Source organism: Haliaeetus albicilla, chromosome 18, assembly GCF_947461875.1.
Source record: "Haliaeetus albicilla chromosome 18, bHalAlb1.1, whole genome shotgun sequence".
In the NCBI taxonomy this organism is placed as follows: domain Eukaryota; kingdom Metazoa; phylum Chordata; class Aves; order Accipitriformes; family Accipitridae; genus Haliaeetus; species Haliaeetus albicilla.
In genome coordinates, this window is record NC_091500.1 from 14989020 (window position 1) to 15004347 (window position 15328).

The 15328-nt window shown below is 42.0% G+C and overlaps 1 long non-coding RNA gene across 3 annotated transcripts; it reads left to right on the plus strand.

Moving 5' to 3' along the window:
* Nucleotides 1-74: 74 nt before the first annotated feature.
* LOC138689713 (uncharacterized) lies at nt 75-12205 on the plus strand. 3 transcript variants are annotated; one of them, XR_011328613.1, is made up of 5 exons: nt 75-101; nt 3531-3691; nt 5157-5201; nt 5889-6044; nt 10849-12205. It is a non-coding gene; the product is annotated as an uncharacterized lncRNA (long non-coding RNA). The 3 variants fall into 3 exon arrangements; XR_011328612.1 differs by lacking the exons at nt 5157-5201; nt 5889-6044; XR_011328614.1 differs by lacking the exons at nt 75-101; nt 5157-5201; nt 5889-6044 and adding an exon at nt 2080-3379.
* The last annotated feature ends 3123 nt before the right edge of the window (nt 12206-15328 follow it).

Here is a 15328-nt window from a genome sequence, read left to right on the forward strand (position 1 = left end):
CCCCGCCCCGGCCCGGCCGCCCGCCCCGCCCCGCCCCGGCCCCCCCCCGCCGCCGTGTCCCCCCCCTCCCCGCCGCCGCCGCCGCGCACGGGGTAAACAAGGTGAGCCGTCCTTCCGCAGCCCCGCCGGGCTGCATCGGGGGGGCTCTGGGGGCGGCCCGCCGAGCCGGGGCCCCTTGCACCAGTGGGCACCAGTATGCACCAGTGGGATGCCGACCGCGGCTGCCCCGCCCCGCCCCCGTCGCCCGAGCTCCGGCAGGTCCAGCCTCTCGGGGGATTGATTGCCCTTGGGGTTGGGGGCGAGGTGTTAACTGATTAATTTCAATAGAATAGCAAATTAATAAATAACAACAGCACTAATAATGGCATGAACGCCCCTAAAAGAGGAGCCCGGCCCCACGGCCTGGGCGCGGACGCCGGGTGCCTTATTAATTATTACACGGGCTGGCGCCGGAGCTCGAGGCGGGCGTGCTTTTTTTTTCTCAATGAAGAAATCGTTTTTTTTCCGGGCAGCGTGGGTCTCCGCGTACTTACGGGAGCAAAAGCGGTTACTTCCCGGTGCAGTCGGGTGGGAGGAGTTCTCCGGGCTCCGGGTTTGTCTTAATCTGTCCCAAAATTAAGACAAGGGGGGGGGGGAGGAGTAGAGGGAAAACGTAAACCCTTTCGCCCTGCACAGAGAAAGCCATGAATGAGGTTGGTCTGTCCCCGCCCAGCACCACTGCGGTCTGCTAGGTTTTTTCATCCGCTGCCCTTTTATTGTTTAAATAACAGGAGTTTGGATATATATTAAAGTTTGATGAGTGGCTCCCTGAACTCCTAAGGAGCCTGGCATTTACTCCCTAGTTTTTGTCTGGGTGTTGGTTGTGAATCCCTTTAACTGTAAAAATAAAACCACCCCCCCAAAAAAACCTTCCCCCCCAAAAAAAAAAGAAAGCAACAAAACCCCCAAACCAACCAAAAACCGACAACAGTGAGAAGAGAACGGGGGGGGGGGGGGGGGGGCGCAGGGCTCTGTCCCGGAGCTGCAGCCTTTGCAGGGCGATGCCAAGGGGCTGGCCGTGTCCTGGCTCCCCTTTTGCCACATCAGCACAGGGGAGGGTCAGAAATGGGAGAAGGGTTGTTTTGGGGTGAGGACCTAAGGGTTTGGATGATGCTTGTTTTCAAGGGGTAGGGAGAAATGAGCATGCTAATAATGAAATAACCCTGATAGAGAAGGCTGTCCCGGAGGTGCCAGCTTCAGGGTAGAGAGAAATACCTCTGAACGGGGCTCCAAAGAGGCTGTAGGGATTCCTCCATCAGGGGCTAGTTTTGACAGGGGAGCCTTCAGAAATGGCCGTGGTGAGGGGTAGCCGTCCCTCCACAGCATTGCACCTGCCTCATCTCTTGTCCTCCACACTAAATGCTGTACGTGCCCTGTTATGCAGTTATAAGATAAATGCCACAGAGAAAGGATTGTCATGCTCTTAAGTTTGCCATGGAGAAGATGAGCCTCTGGCAACAGAGGGGATTTGACCCGGTGAATATCCCCTGGGTAGTGGGGAAGGACACAGAATCAGTGATCTGCAACAACCTGTAGGATGACCTCAGACCCAGTCTTTGCTATTTGCTGAAAAATGAAAAGGTGTTTTCCTCCCATCCCTCGCTTATTCCGATCACCTCTGAGTATTCTGTAACTTTTCAATACCATTTTTAGAAATGGGATGAGCAGTGCCGGATACTGAATCATTGCAAATAAGGACAAGCCATGAAGTTATGCAATACATTCTCCAGTCTCACATCCTGTGATCCAAATCAAACATTCTTTTCTTAGTAGATGGCTTTTTACACAATTTCTCCCTTCCTCTCCCCCTACATACTCCTTCTGATTATGACAAAGCATGAGAGACCTAGGCTCTTGCATCAACCTTTGTTCTGTAGACCAATGTTTTCTGTTTAACTTTCTTAGTTACCCAGCATCAGCTGGAGCCACAGTCCCTAGCAACTCTGGAAAGGCTACCCAGAGCCTGCAAGCCCAGCAGGAGGAAGGAGTGAAAGAGAAAGGGGTGAAAAAACTAGTCCATCCTAAGCCTCTAGTTGGAAACTCCTGATTTTTAATAGAAACTGAAGAAGTGATTCAGGGTGGAATGGGATACACTTGCCATAAATATGCAAGTTTGGAAGGAAGAGGTTATAAATTTTGGTTTCTGGATTTAATTCTACTACCATAAGAGGCATGGAAGGATACATGTAGTGGGAATGACACAGTTATCTATCCATGGGATGAATTTTGCTCTTCCAGTATATCTGAATAATCTTACTTTCCTTTTCTATGGCATCTTTCCCCAAACCTAACACTTTGTAAACATTGCTTCTGCTCTCAGATACGTGGATGAAAATATTACCATTTCAGTCCAATGTTAAAGGAATAAGCTCTGAATGAGCAAACCTTTATATGCCTCATAGAGACACTAGGTGTACAAAATCCTGAGCCTGTTTTTATTGATCTAAGTCTACGTCAGTCAGTTGGAATTGTAGAGCAACGTCAGCCCATAACATGTGACATGTGAAAAGGAATCAGGTCCTAAAAGTCAGATCAAAGTCTGAAGACCAAGTCAGCAGTGAAGTTTTGTCTAACTGCTGCCTGTCTTGCATAGCTGTGGTGCTTACGTAGGAGGCATTAACCAAATGGGAGAGAGATGCTTGACTTGAAACATATTGGCCAGAATATCTGGGCTGGAGGGATGCCGTTGGCTGGTCCAAACCTAAATGTCATGTTCACAGTACTTGGAGACTCTTGTTTGAAATAAACTGTGTTGGTAATGACAAATATAATTTCATTAAATTTTCTTATTCAATTGAATGAGAAAAATTTTCTGAATATAAACCAGTTACTGAATCAATGGTACGAAAGAAGTAGCCAGCAGAATGGCATATGACAAAACTGTCACGAGCTCCCCATGACCTTGCTGAAGATACTGATACATGTCAGAATGAAGGTTGCCTTCTTTCCCCCAAGTGAGCTGGGGAGGATTCGTTTCAGGACTGTTTACTGACTGACTTTTCATCTCTGGACTTCATTGTGCTGATCTACCTTGTCTGGAAACTCTCACCAAGAGAGACAATCCCATTAGAAGTTTCTTTATCTTTTGAACAGACTCTGCAATTATCCACTTCTTTGATGACCATCTCCATTACTATAGTGCTGAGTTCCCTCTCTGGAATGGCTCTTCCTGAGGGAAATGCAGCTGGGGGGGTGGGGGTGGTGGTTAATAAGGAGCCTTATTTTCACTTTTCTATTCTTCAGTGTCCCAGGAGAGTCTATGGAGAAGGCCTTCCATTTTCATGCTATGGAAAGCATCCACCAAGCTCTCCCCTTTTCTGTATCCAAGGTTTATCTGCAGGTAAACAGCAACAATAGATGTAGAAATTGGAGTTTCCTGTGTCAGGGACTAAGAAAAAAATACTAAGTGAAAAGTGCATTATAAATCTAACCTCATGCAAAGAAAAGTATCATTTCTGTAACTCTGACTTTCAATATATTTTATCTTTTAGCATCTGCTTTTGCATATATGGACTCCATGTGGACAGGAGCCAACCCTCCCCTCCAAGCCAATAGCAGCCTTTCTTCCATTGATGTCAATGAGCTTAGATCAGAGCACAAGTCTTGTGAGTGATCAAAGACAGTTCTACATAAAAAAGACTTCCTTTTCCAGGTCAGTCTGCTCCTTGTCCCTTTTACAGAAAATATATTATCAGCATACAAACACAAGCCAGAACAAAAAGGATAATCATATTTGAAGTGGTAAAATAAAGAGCTTCATTTTATTTTTTGCTGATTTACAGAGTGCAGGGCTGAGCCTGTTGGGAACATTAAACAACTATTAAGTGTTGAGAACTGTCATATTGAGAAGACAGTCTCATTCCAGCAAAATTATTCCAAGTAGCTAGCTCAAAATATGCTTGCAAGTACCTCCCCACCAGTTGTCAAGGCTGGATCCCCATGCCAACTTGGATAGGTTTTTCTATTTTTTGTAATCATTTTTTGTAATCATTTACACTAGAACTTTAGTAAGTTAGTAAGGAAGGCTAAGAAAAATGGTAAATCATGGGAGAGTAAACAGACAAATCTTTTCTCCATACATCAGAAAGGGCAATTCAAAGACATGGAGACGAGCATCTGTTCTTTAAGAAGAGGTGTGATTTTGACTTTTGGTATGCGAGTCCATTTTTTATTAAATGAGCTGCTGTCAAGAGGTAACTTGACAAGAAATGTACCCATTTGCATGAACTGCATGTGTGGGGCTTACATGCGTGTGCAATAAGGATACAACAAAGTATGTAAGGATAAATACCTATGTGCCATATCTGTAGTCAGGATCAAGCCTTAGGCTTCATTCTTCACTCAAACAATAAAAAAAAAAAAAGGTGTTATTGAATAACTCAGTGCAAGATTTACAACTGACTACAGTGCAATAAAAAAAAAACACTCCAGAAAGTAATTTATGTACAGAAGCCAGTTAAATGAGCTAGAGAGAAGCAGGTCCAACATTTCTGCAGGCTGCCTTCTTGTTATATTGTACAGATATTGTAAAGAAAAAAAGCTGTTAACTGACATGGTGTGAGGTTTGCCTTCATATGTTTACTCACCTGGGACCTAAGAATTGTCTTAGTGGTCTGCAGGACAAATCTCTGCATATGGGAGAGTGTTCTGCTAGGAGGCAAAGCAGTCCTTGGCTCAAGAATCAGTGATCTTTGTCTCTGGTTCTGGATCCCAGTAATGTATTAGATTTTTCAAAGTGAGTGTGTTACATACCCAGGTTTTAGCTGTGGCTATGACCATAGTACGTTCCCAGCCTAGCTACTCCTGGTAGTTTAGAAATCTCCATCTTCATGTCGGATGCATTGCTGATGGGTGTCAGATAGCATGAGCAAAAGAAAATTGACCTTCTAAATCACAACATTGCGCTCCAAATCAGACTGTCAAGGCTGTGGTCTGTTGGCTACCCCAGTCAGACCTTCCATTTCTCTGTTACCACTAGCTCTCATTATTCATAGATGGTACCATTCGTAGAAGCTAAAATGTGGTTGTGATATGTATATCCATATCAATGTTATCCCTCACTAATTGAAATCAATCTTACGTGGTGGAATCCTCTTCTGAACGGCCCCCTCTTTTAGCTTCATGAAATTACCTGAGGAAAAGCACTCCCTCACTGGTCAGATGTAAGTAGCATGTCTTTTATATTTCCCTGCATTTTTACTTACACTAGTATAGCTAAGAGAAGAAAAAGGGTGGGCTTATTTCTTTGAAATAGGCCAGGTGAGTAGAGCACACCCATGGGTGTAAGATCAGGAAGAGAAGTGCTATGTTGGCACATTCCAGGGAAACTCTTATATGCAAGAGAAACTATGGAATATTTATGACCAGTTATTCCTAACCTTTTGGGATTGAACACACTCAAGCCAGTTGCCAGGAATGTCTCTTTCCTTTCAGGGAGCTATAACGTCCATTTTTCACTTTAGTAATAAGTTGCCTTGGGAGGTTATTTTCCAGACAAACACATAACCTGAACCAGAACCCTCTTAGGCAGGTTTTGCTACCTCAGTTGCACCCATCAGCATGATGCTGGTGGAGGCAAATGTGAGACGGAAACAAGACAACTGGATGTGCTTCTAGGAGTTGTTCTCCAAAACCTCATTGCAATCTTGCATTGCCAGCTTTCTGTGTAGCACTGAAAAATGAGCAGGTTCCCAAAGCAGAGCTAGAAAGAAACACCACCCCCATCACTCACAAAGAACTTCTTGCTGTATGCAAGAAACTCCCATTAGCTAAATTTGGATCCCATTCTTCACTCAGAAACATCTTTGTTTTATTTACTTAAAAATGTATGTTGAAATAGTTTTGCACAGTTGCATTCACAGGTGTTAAGGGCATAAACCATCTTATGACCATTTCTGACTCTTCAACACGGGTCATCAGCTCACCTCGAATTGATTCCTGTTGAACAAGAGCAGGACTTGAGAAGGACTAGACAGAAAAGACATCCAGCTCTATTAAATTGAAAGGTAAATGGTTGCAGTAGTTGCCTATCCTTAATCTAACTGAAATTATGCACCTTCAGCTTTCCATTGGATTTCCTTATATACTTTTCTACCAGAGTGAAAACTCACCTATTAGACAGTGTCTGTTCCACATGAAAGCACTTACACTGTAATCAAGTTATTCCTTATCTTTTACTTTGATAGACTAAGTCTAAATAGGCTTACCCTGTGGAGTCACTCCATTTTACAGCCTTTTTTTTCTTTTTTCTTTCATACTCTTGTGGTTCTTCTCTGAACTACCTCCAATTTGCCAACATCCTTCTTGAGCTGCTGACATCAGGACTGACATTATTCCAATAGCTTTTACCAATGCCAAATGCAGCAGTAATACAACCTCTTTACTCCCCTTTGATGCTATCCTCCGCACACAGAAAAAGATTGCATTGGCCCTTCTGACAATATGATTTCAGAGGACTCTGGGGCTCAGCTGGTTGTCTGCCAGGACTCCCAGTTCATTTTTCAGTCTCAGCTTCACAAAGAAGAACTTTTCTTATCTGAGTAAGGCCTGAGATACTTGTTCTTAAATAGATCCTTTCTGTTGGGTTACATGCAAAACACCTGTTATTTCTTTTGCACCTGCTTCTCAGCAATGCTGAAAAGGCATTACCCGCTTCTGCCACTTCCGAATTTTGGTTCATTGAAAAATATTGTTAGTAAAGGCACTGCTTTCTTTCGTGTTGCCGATAGCATTATTAATAAGCACAAGGCTGATAAGCAGTCCCGGCAGAATGCGCTCTCTGATAGCCCAACATCACATAAGGCTGTTAGATCCAATGCTAGCCAGCTTTAAAACAAGTTGGTTGGCCAGGTGTGTTCAGCATATTAGTTCTGATTTCTGTCAGAATCTCTTGTAATACTGTATGGCAAATGCATCCAAAGTCAAAGTATACAATATTACCACAATTGCTTTTATCCACCAAATTTGTAGTCTTATGAAAATAGCACATTAATTTAATAAGATCTTTCTTCCATTAATCTGTGTTGATTGCCATTAATTAAATTGCACTGTTTTAATACTTTGTTAATTGTCTACTTTCCTATCAGCAACTCCATCACTCTGCCTGGAACAGATGTCAAACTGACAGGCCTATAGTTAGCTGGTTGCCCTATTTTGTCTGCAGAAGTATTGGCAAAATACTAACTTTCTTCCAGTCCTTCCTCAGAAGGACGTTGGTTTCAGCCAGTGTGCACGTCTTTCTTAATTGTGGCTTTTTGAAGATCTAATGAAGTTTTTCTGAGATGCTGTAAATTATTATTCACATTTTTGTTGGTTTAAATTTTCTCCTCTAGGCTGACTGATACATCTCTTCATTTTTTCAGCTTTGTGGAACAGGATCTTTTAAGGCAATGAATATAAATTTTACTGGTTAGGACTTTATCCTGCTGACATGTAAAACATGTAAAATGCATTTTAAAAGCACATAAAACATAAAACCAAGTCATTATCACTTCTACCTATACAAACTCTGAATTTTGTGATTAATATTTCCTTGTCAGGATGAGGTCTAATGCAGAAGTTTCCCATGCAAGATACAGCTCTTTCTGAGTCAGGAAGTTGTTTTGTGTATTTGTTCTTGAAAATCCAAGAATGCTTTAGTACTTGCATCATGAGACATCCCTTTGCTCTCCCTTCAGAATTATCTTGCCAAGACTGAAAGTGCCATATATAGTGAAAGGCTTTTAAAAGGCTAATGGGGAAGGTCACCCTACACCCAGAGGTAGGGCTGGTTAGATGAGCCAGTTCTGGGTTGTTTGGAAGAAAGCCTTATTTCATGATATACTGTCAGTGTTACCATGCTGCTGGCACTGAAGACTGAAGTCCGTGAGAGCACTAAAACTGGAGAGTTTTCCTTGAGTGTCGGCCTGGGTTTCATCAGAACATATTAGCCAGGGAGAGTTACTGTCATGATTCTGGCTCAGTGCTGTGCTGCTACTGCCCAGGTGTGTCCTAGCTTTCGAATGATACACGTCAGATCTGCTATAATCTGGAGAAGGAAAAAAAAAATTAATCAGCTCATTTCATTGTCCTTCTGCATCTGTGCCCTGGCTGCAGGTAGCAGAGGTCTCTTTCAGGTCCCATGGAGCATGAAGAGTAGCAGCTCTGCAGGCACCAGCCTGTGCCTTTTTGTTTGCAAAGTGCTTCCTGTTTGGATTTCCATGAGCATTTTTTTACACTCCATTTGCTTAAGTGATGACATCAACCAGACAAAGAGGTATATGATCTTACTTAGAATGATCTTTTCTCATCTTCAAGCATAGGAGTTTTGTAGGTACACTAAAAACATAACAACAGTCACACAAAGTCAGACCAGTGGTCCATCTAGCGCAGGATCTCCTCTGACACGGGGCAACGGCAAATATCCGTGGGAGAGGACAAGAACAGTGCAAGCATATAATGACACACTCTCATAGCAGTCTCTCGGGCCCCTCTCCCAGTGATTTGCAGCCCATTTGTTCGCTGAACCAGCAGCAGTGCCTTTCTATTTGATATCCATCAGCGAATTTTTCTTCAGCAATTTCTTCTGATTTGCTTCTGAGCCATCATGTGCTCTTAGCAACCGCAGCATCCTGTGGCCAGGCATTCCATAACTTAATTGTATATACAAAAAAGTAACTCTTTGTTTGAACTTGTGTCATTCAAGCCTCCTAATTTCATTTGATACCCCCTCGTTACTGTGTTAGAGGAGACAGCAAACAGTAATTCTGTACTTACTTTCTCCCTGCCATTCATGATTTTATAGACCCTGTATTATATCCCATCTCTTTTCCCAGCTGAAGAATCTCAGTCTATTTAATAATTCCTTTTATAAAAAGATCTCATTTCACTGTTCGTTTTCTGCTTCTGCTATACCCTTTGGGATGGGAAACCAGAATCCCACTCAATATTCAGGATACAGCAGCGGTATGGATTTATAGTGACACACTGTTGGCTTCTGGTTTGTTCTGTATTTCTTTCTAATAGTTGCTGATACTGACTTGCTTTTCTGACCACTGCTAATTGCTATGCTGAATGTGACAGCCTGTGACTATGGCTGCTGTATTCATGACTCCAAGGTTTCTGTGTCCCCTCAGTGATTAAGACCAGAGCAGAGCCCGTTGCTGGGTCATGCAGTTAAGGTTATTTTTCCCCCTTGTGAACTGCTTTGCATTTATCAACATTGGATTTCCTCTGCCATTTTATTACCCAGTCATTCTGTAGCATAAGGCCCCTCTGCAGCTCCTCAGAGTCAGCTTTCATTTTTATTACCCCACATGAGCAAACATTGCAGACACATTACTTGCTCCCATTTCCTGATCGTTTTGAATATAGCCTACAGGACAATACACATACTAGGTGCTCGGTATTGGGAGCAGCTCGCACCACAGAGTAATGCCAGAGCCAACCTCCAAGGCAACATATGGATGCAGTCTGTGAAAAGGGGTCAATCTGGAAAGAGGGAGCTCAGCCTTCCTGCAAGCTTTTGGGAACTTCAGAGATAGCTTTGGCTCCTTTTCTTCTTCTTGAAAATGAAGTATGTAACTGAGGCACCTAAGTTGAAATCAGAGACACCTCGGGCTCCATCGGTAGCCAGCAATGGCCCTCCTTAAGGACCATTTAAATCCTAGGTGAGCTAGAAGGATGGTTTCTGTCTCTTTCCATCAACCATAGGAGAAAATTCTCCATTCTTAAGCACCCGACTGAAGTATCTCCAATGAGATGGGATAAATCCAGACTTCGGTTTGTAGGCTTTTTCTGGTGAATTGTAGACTGTGCGATTTTACAAGCACAGGGAGAGCAGAGTTACATGGTATCACCTAGTCTGGAACACTGGCTATTTGAAGCATGTTATAGCTGATCTATAATTCACATGCTTATTTTGACAGGCTGGCTCTTGTTAGTTTTCAATGGGTGTGGGAGGAAATAGCAGTGCATAAAACTTGCACATTACTAATACCATTGCCATATAAAACAAATATTTGAATAGGAAGTTTCAGAAATGATTCAGTGCTCTAGCTACAGAATATCCTACAGGAATTTTTTATGGTAACAGAATTAATGAAAAGCAAATCCTATTTCTCCACCATGGGCATAGGGTGGTCCCAGTGCAGCAGAGCCAATGTGATACTCTATCTCAGGGATAGAAAAAGCAGCCTCTACAGATTGCTGGCCCCCTGGGTGACTGAAGCTTGCTTTGAAAGGACTTCTTGAGCTGAGAGGTTGCTATATGCTTTTTAAGTGACTGCACCAGATCGTGTGTGGGTGCAGCAGACAGAGGCTAAAAGCCCTAAGCTGCAGTACAGAAGCAATTGAAAAGCCACTCTGCTGTTGCTGCTCTACCAACTGCAAAGGAAAACTCTCTTCCCACCCCTACAGACTATTCTAACCACATCCTTTGAAGGTACTGGAGTTATTTCACTCACTTAGCCCACAGTTTTCTCAACATTAAGTCATAACTTGAAAGCTACAGGGTGAGGAGATAATTGTTATGTCAGTAACAACATTTCATTCAGACACTGTCGTAAGTGGAGGATTTCTAGGTGCTGAAAATGTGATATGACCACCAAACAAAGAAGCCAAAATATCACTTTAAAAATAACCACCTTCGCACCATGGCTTTTTAGTTCACTGGGAACAATTTGCAGGAAGTTTGGTCTCAGATCTCTTTCTTATCTGAAGTATGGCTGTTCCGCTGTACTTAGGATCAGCCTGCAAACAGTTTGGAGCAGATTTTGTGTCTTCTTGTGTCTTGTGCCTACTTTATCACAAAATATCTTTGAGCTTTCTCAGTTTGTGTTTCAGATCTCTATTGAAAAATGGGGAAAAAGCAGTTCATTAACTCCTGGAGAACTGCGGTCATTTCAGATGCAACAGTAAAAGAGGACACATGAATCTGTGAAGCTGAGAAAAATTTGATGCATCCCTGGCACCACTTTGGCAACCCCTACTTTGCACAGTGACACAACATTGTTTACAAACTTCAACAGCTTGGCCAAGAAAAAATTCTGGTTTTTTCAATTTTCAATAACTTTTAAAATTTTGATGAGTGTATAATAGGTTTTTGACACTGGAAAATCCACCTCAGACTGGAGAATCCCCTTTATAATTTTGAAATAGGAAAAGCCTGTGTCTCATATCTGTGCTTTGTTCCTAGAATAATTTTTAGATTGAAATGTAGTATACTACTATTTTTTACTTGCATCTATTTTAATGATCACATATATGTGATACTGCAACAGGTGGGGTTATTTATACACATGGAAAAAGATGTTAGATCTGTAAGTTGTTCAAGATCTTAAAATAACTTGTGTACTACAGGAATCCTTTCTGTTAACCTTAGAAAAGGGTGGAGGTGTGGGGGGGAAATGAACATAAAGTCATTTTATTTCTGTCTCACAAGGCATGAATGAATAACTGTTGTCATCTAATCTTTCGATGTGGGTCCCCGCTTTGCTACTTACAGGCATTTCACATTACTTATTTTCCTGGTTTCCTCAGCTAAGATGGACAAAGGAATACTGAACAGAGACACTTTATGTTTTCAAAGTGCAATGGACTTGAGAAATGTATATTTTTTCCAGGTTTTAGGTATGTGGAAATTAATGGAAATGAACCTAAAACTAAAGTAAAGAGCTGTCCTTTAAACTCAAAAGCTTGTAACATCCTGCAGCAGTGATGCAACAGTTTGCAAGACTGAATAGCCAAGTGTAATTCTGATCCCTTTCCTTTGCCAGGCTGTGACACTGGCAGATTTCCAGAATAAGCCAATTTCAGAACTGTGGAGCCTCCAAATATGATCTTCTGTCAGTCACAGAGATTTCAGCTCCAGGAAAGGAAAGATTGATCTGGCAGATTATAATCACTACTGTACGAGACAGTGAAAGAAGTGATCTTTCCTATAGCGGGATGCCAGCTGCTCTGGGTCTAGTCATCACCTTGAACTGTGCTGGGAAGCAGCGGTGACTTAGCTCAAGTATCACTATGTCTCATCCTGGTCTTGTGATGCAAACCACTGTTTTTTCAATAGGTGCTACAGCGGCAACTCCCAACCTGTGCTGAAACAATCAAAATACTTCAGAGTTTCCAGAGCCATCCCCATTCTGGGCTTTCACTTCTCTAAAAAAAGAGAAATAAACAGTGAAACTGATGTTCATAACTGATTTTTGGGCTCTTACTGCATGCAGGACAGACCAGGCATCCTCAGACCAGTTCTTTGGGAATGCTCTGCCCTCCCCATCCCATCACGGGGTAACAGCTACGCACCTCTGTGGCTTAGTCTGGGAAATGTGTCGCAATAGTCAAGGCTTCGGCTGGCAAAGCTGTGGTCGGGAGGAAGGTTTATAACAAAGAGGTACAATAGCACCTCGCAGCTCCTGTGGGGTTTCCGTCTGGCACAGGACCCAGGGCCAGCACTCAGAGAGAGGGGAGTTTGGGCAAAGGCTGGTCATAAATTACCAAGGGAAGTTCCTCAGTGCAAGACGTGGGACTGAGCACCAGGATGGCTGCGTGCAATCAAATAACCCTGATAAATGGACTGGCTGTAATAATAAACAGACAGACCTGAATGTATTTGCTCCAAAACAGCTAAAAGACTGTGTTATTTAAGTAGGGTGATCTTCATAACCTTTTCCTAACCTGACTAATCAACACCCCAAATTCTTTTTCCTTGCTAGTCCTAGAAAATCATATAAAGGAATATACTGTGTGACAAATCTGGATCTCTTGGGTGGTCCTGATAATGGGATACTTGGTTAGACACGAGCTTTGTTTTTGGTGAATTTTATGGCTCCTGCCAACACCTTAAGAAGATTACCATTTCTGGTAAGGGCTCAAAACATTAAGGGAAAACTAAAAAGAGAGCAAGTTCTTTCAAGAGAATAAAGCTGATGCTGTGGGCAATTGGAATAAGCTACATCAGCTTTCAGAGATTAACCAGGAAAAACTGCAAAGAAGTCAAAACTCTGTGTCATTAGAGATCACTTTTTTGCCATCAAAATAAAATTAATTTAAAAAATTAAACTGTATGTGTGTTTGCTTAGGAGTAGGAACAAACAACTATTCCTCCACCTACCGCTCAGCTGCTGCTTTATATAATGAATGACTACTCATTTTTAATATTTTTGGTGTCTTATCTAAATGAAAAAAAATGAAAGGACAATATTAATTCAGAGAAACAGCTGCCCATCTTGATACCTGTAATTATCTATTATAACTTAATATTATGGGCAAAATTGTAATAGTCTGGCATTCAGTAGTTCCTTACTACGATTATGAGCAAAGTTAGTTGACTGTCTGTTGTTAAGGTTGACTAACTGTGTTAGTCAAGAGGAATGTTGTTTTTTGTTGTTTATAACTTTATCAGACTCCAACCAACTGAATTGAAAATACCCCTGCCAGACATCTGTCTCAACCTCTTTTTATGTGTTTCCTTTTGGAAAATTTCAGCTAAAATGGCATTTGAGGAAAAAAAAAGGGACAATGGAGTCTATGTTTGGCCTCACATATGTCATTGGTAGGCTCTTTCAGCCCTGTGCTTAAGCAGCAAAAGCTAAAGGAAAAGAGAGGGGGGTTTTTTTGTCCTACCACCAGAGAAATGTTTTTTGTGGCCCCAGGAAACAAACCTACCTGGCCAAATCATTAGCCTCCTACCACCAAGATATTCTCCTTTTGCATATGCTTAGTAGAGATGTGACCCAAGTTCACAGAAGAGGCCTCTGCAATGACCATGTTCTGCCAAGAGCTACTGAGGCTAAGCACGATTTTCTATGCATTACAGGGGATGCTGCAGAAGTGCCAAACAGGAACCAGTCCAGCTTCTTCTCCCTTCTGGACTCTCCAGCCATTCTACGTTATTAGATGGGCATAAAATGACAGAATAGGTGCATATTTCTCTTGCTTTAATAAAGTATCCAAGTTACTGAGCCATTGGTCTCCCTTTGCATCTTTCTCAATATCAGTTTGGGGTTTCCCGGTGGCTTGGCTTCAAGAGAAGGTTGAGGATGAGCGTGTGCTGTGTATGACCTGGGCATGGCACTGTCCTGACCTACGGAACCTTTGGGTCTGCAAGTGTTCAGACTGAATGCTGGTCCCTCCCTTCCCAAGTATGCACCCGAGCCCAGTAGATTGCTATAGAAACCATAGTGAATAGCACCATTTCTTTGGCTGTCTAAGAACTTGTCTCAGGTAAAGCCTGAAAGATGTAAGGCTTGCTCAATTACGCACACATCCCTGATATACCCCTAGCTCCAGGGACTACATGCCGCAGGGTGAGGATGGGTGAGGATTCCTTTTGACTCGCTCTGGACAGCCTCCTTCAGCATGTTGCGTTTTGTGGGTCAGCTTTAGGAGATGCAAAACACTTCCTATTGCCTCTGTTTACCTGAATCACTTGATTGGAGAAAAGGATCAAATTTAGATATTATCAGGTGTCTTTGCATCAGTTGCCAGATAGTAGTATCACAGAATTTTGCAGGAGCCTTATGCAGACAAGCTCTGTAATGATTATCAGTGGAGAGAGAACCACAAAGAATTCAAAATGAGTTTAATATATATTTTATACAAAGTACAGATTTAAGGTGATTCGTTAATAAAACTGGAGTCCTTGCTTTGAACAAAAAGGCTAAAAAAAATTAATCTGTACAGATAGCACTCTGTACAAAATGGAATTGCTGAGGGAGGAAAAAGCTAAAAACTAGCAGGATGAATATTAAAATTACTAATATTTATATATGATAGAACAGTATTCTTAAAAGTTTTATCTCTTGGGAATTTTAGTGAGTAGCACAGTTGTCGGCTGGGGTGAGTAGCCTGGCTCAGTCTGAAAAATATTCAGCTTCTTGCTCTTAAAGAAGAGGTCACTGTTTTAGTGACAGAAAAAAAGAAACCATACCATGTAATAAATGTTCAAAATATTGATTGTATTTACCAGCAGGTAGGAGGAAAATAGTACCTATAGCAGTTAGATACACAACATCCCCTTCAACTTATAATTGCCTCTCTCTCAAATTAAAGGGTCAGATACCAAAATACATGCCGGGAAAATTTTGAATGAAAGATCAAATCTAAGGCAGATTGATCAATAGTAACAAGGAACTTGCAGTGAAAATTGCAGTGCTTTAACTACTCAGGATACTTGGGGAATAAGGTAAATGTTCTGAGAGAGTGGGGTTTTTTAGGAGGGAATAAAAGAGATTTCGAAATTTAAATCTCTCAGCTTTCTTATTACATCGTGTTTACATAATCATATCCAGATGCTTTAGGCAATAGTCGC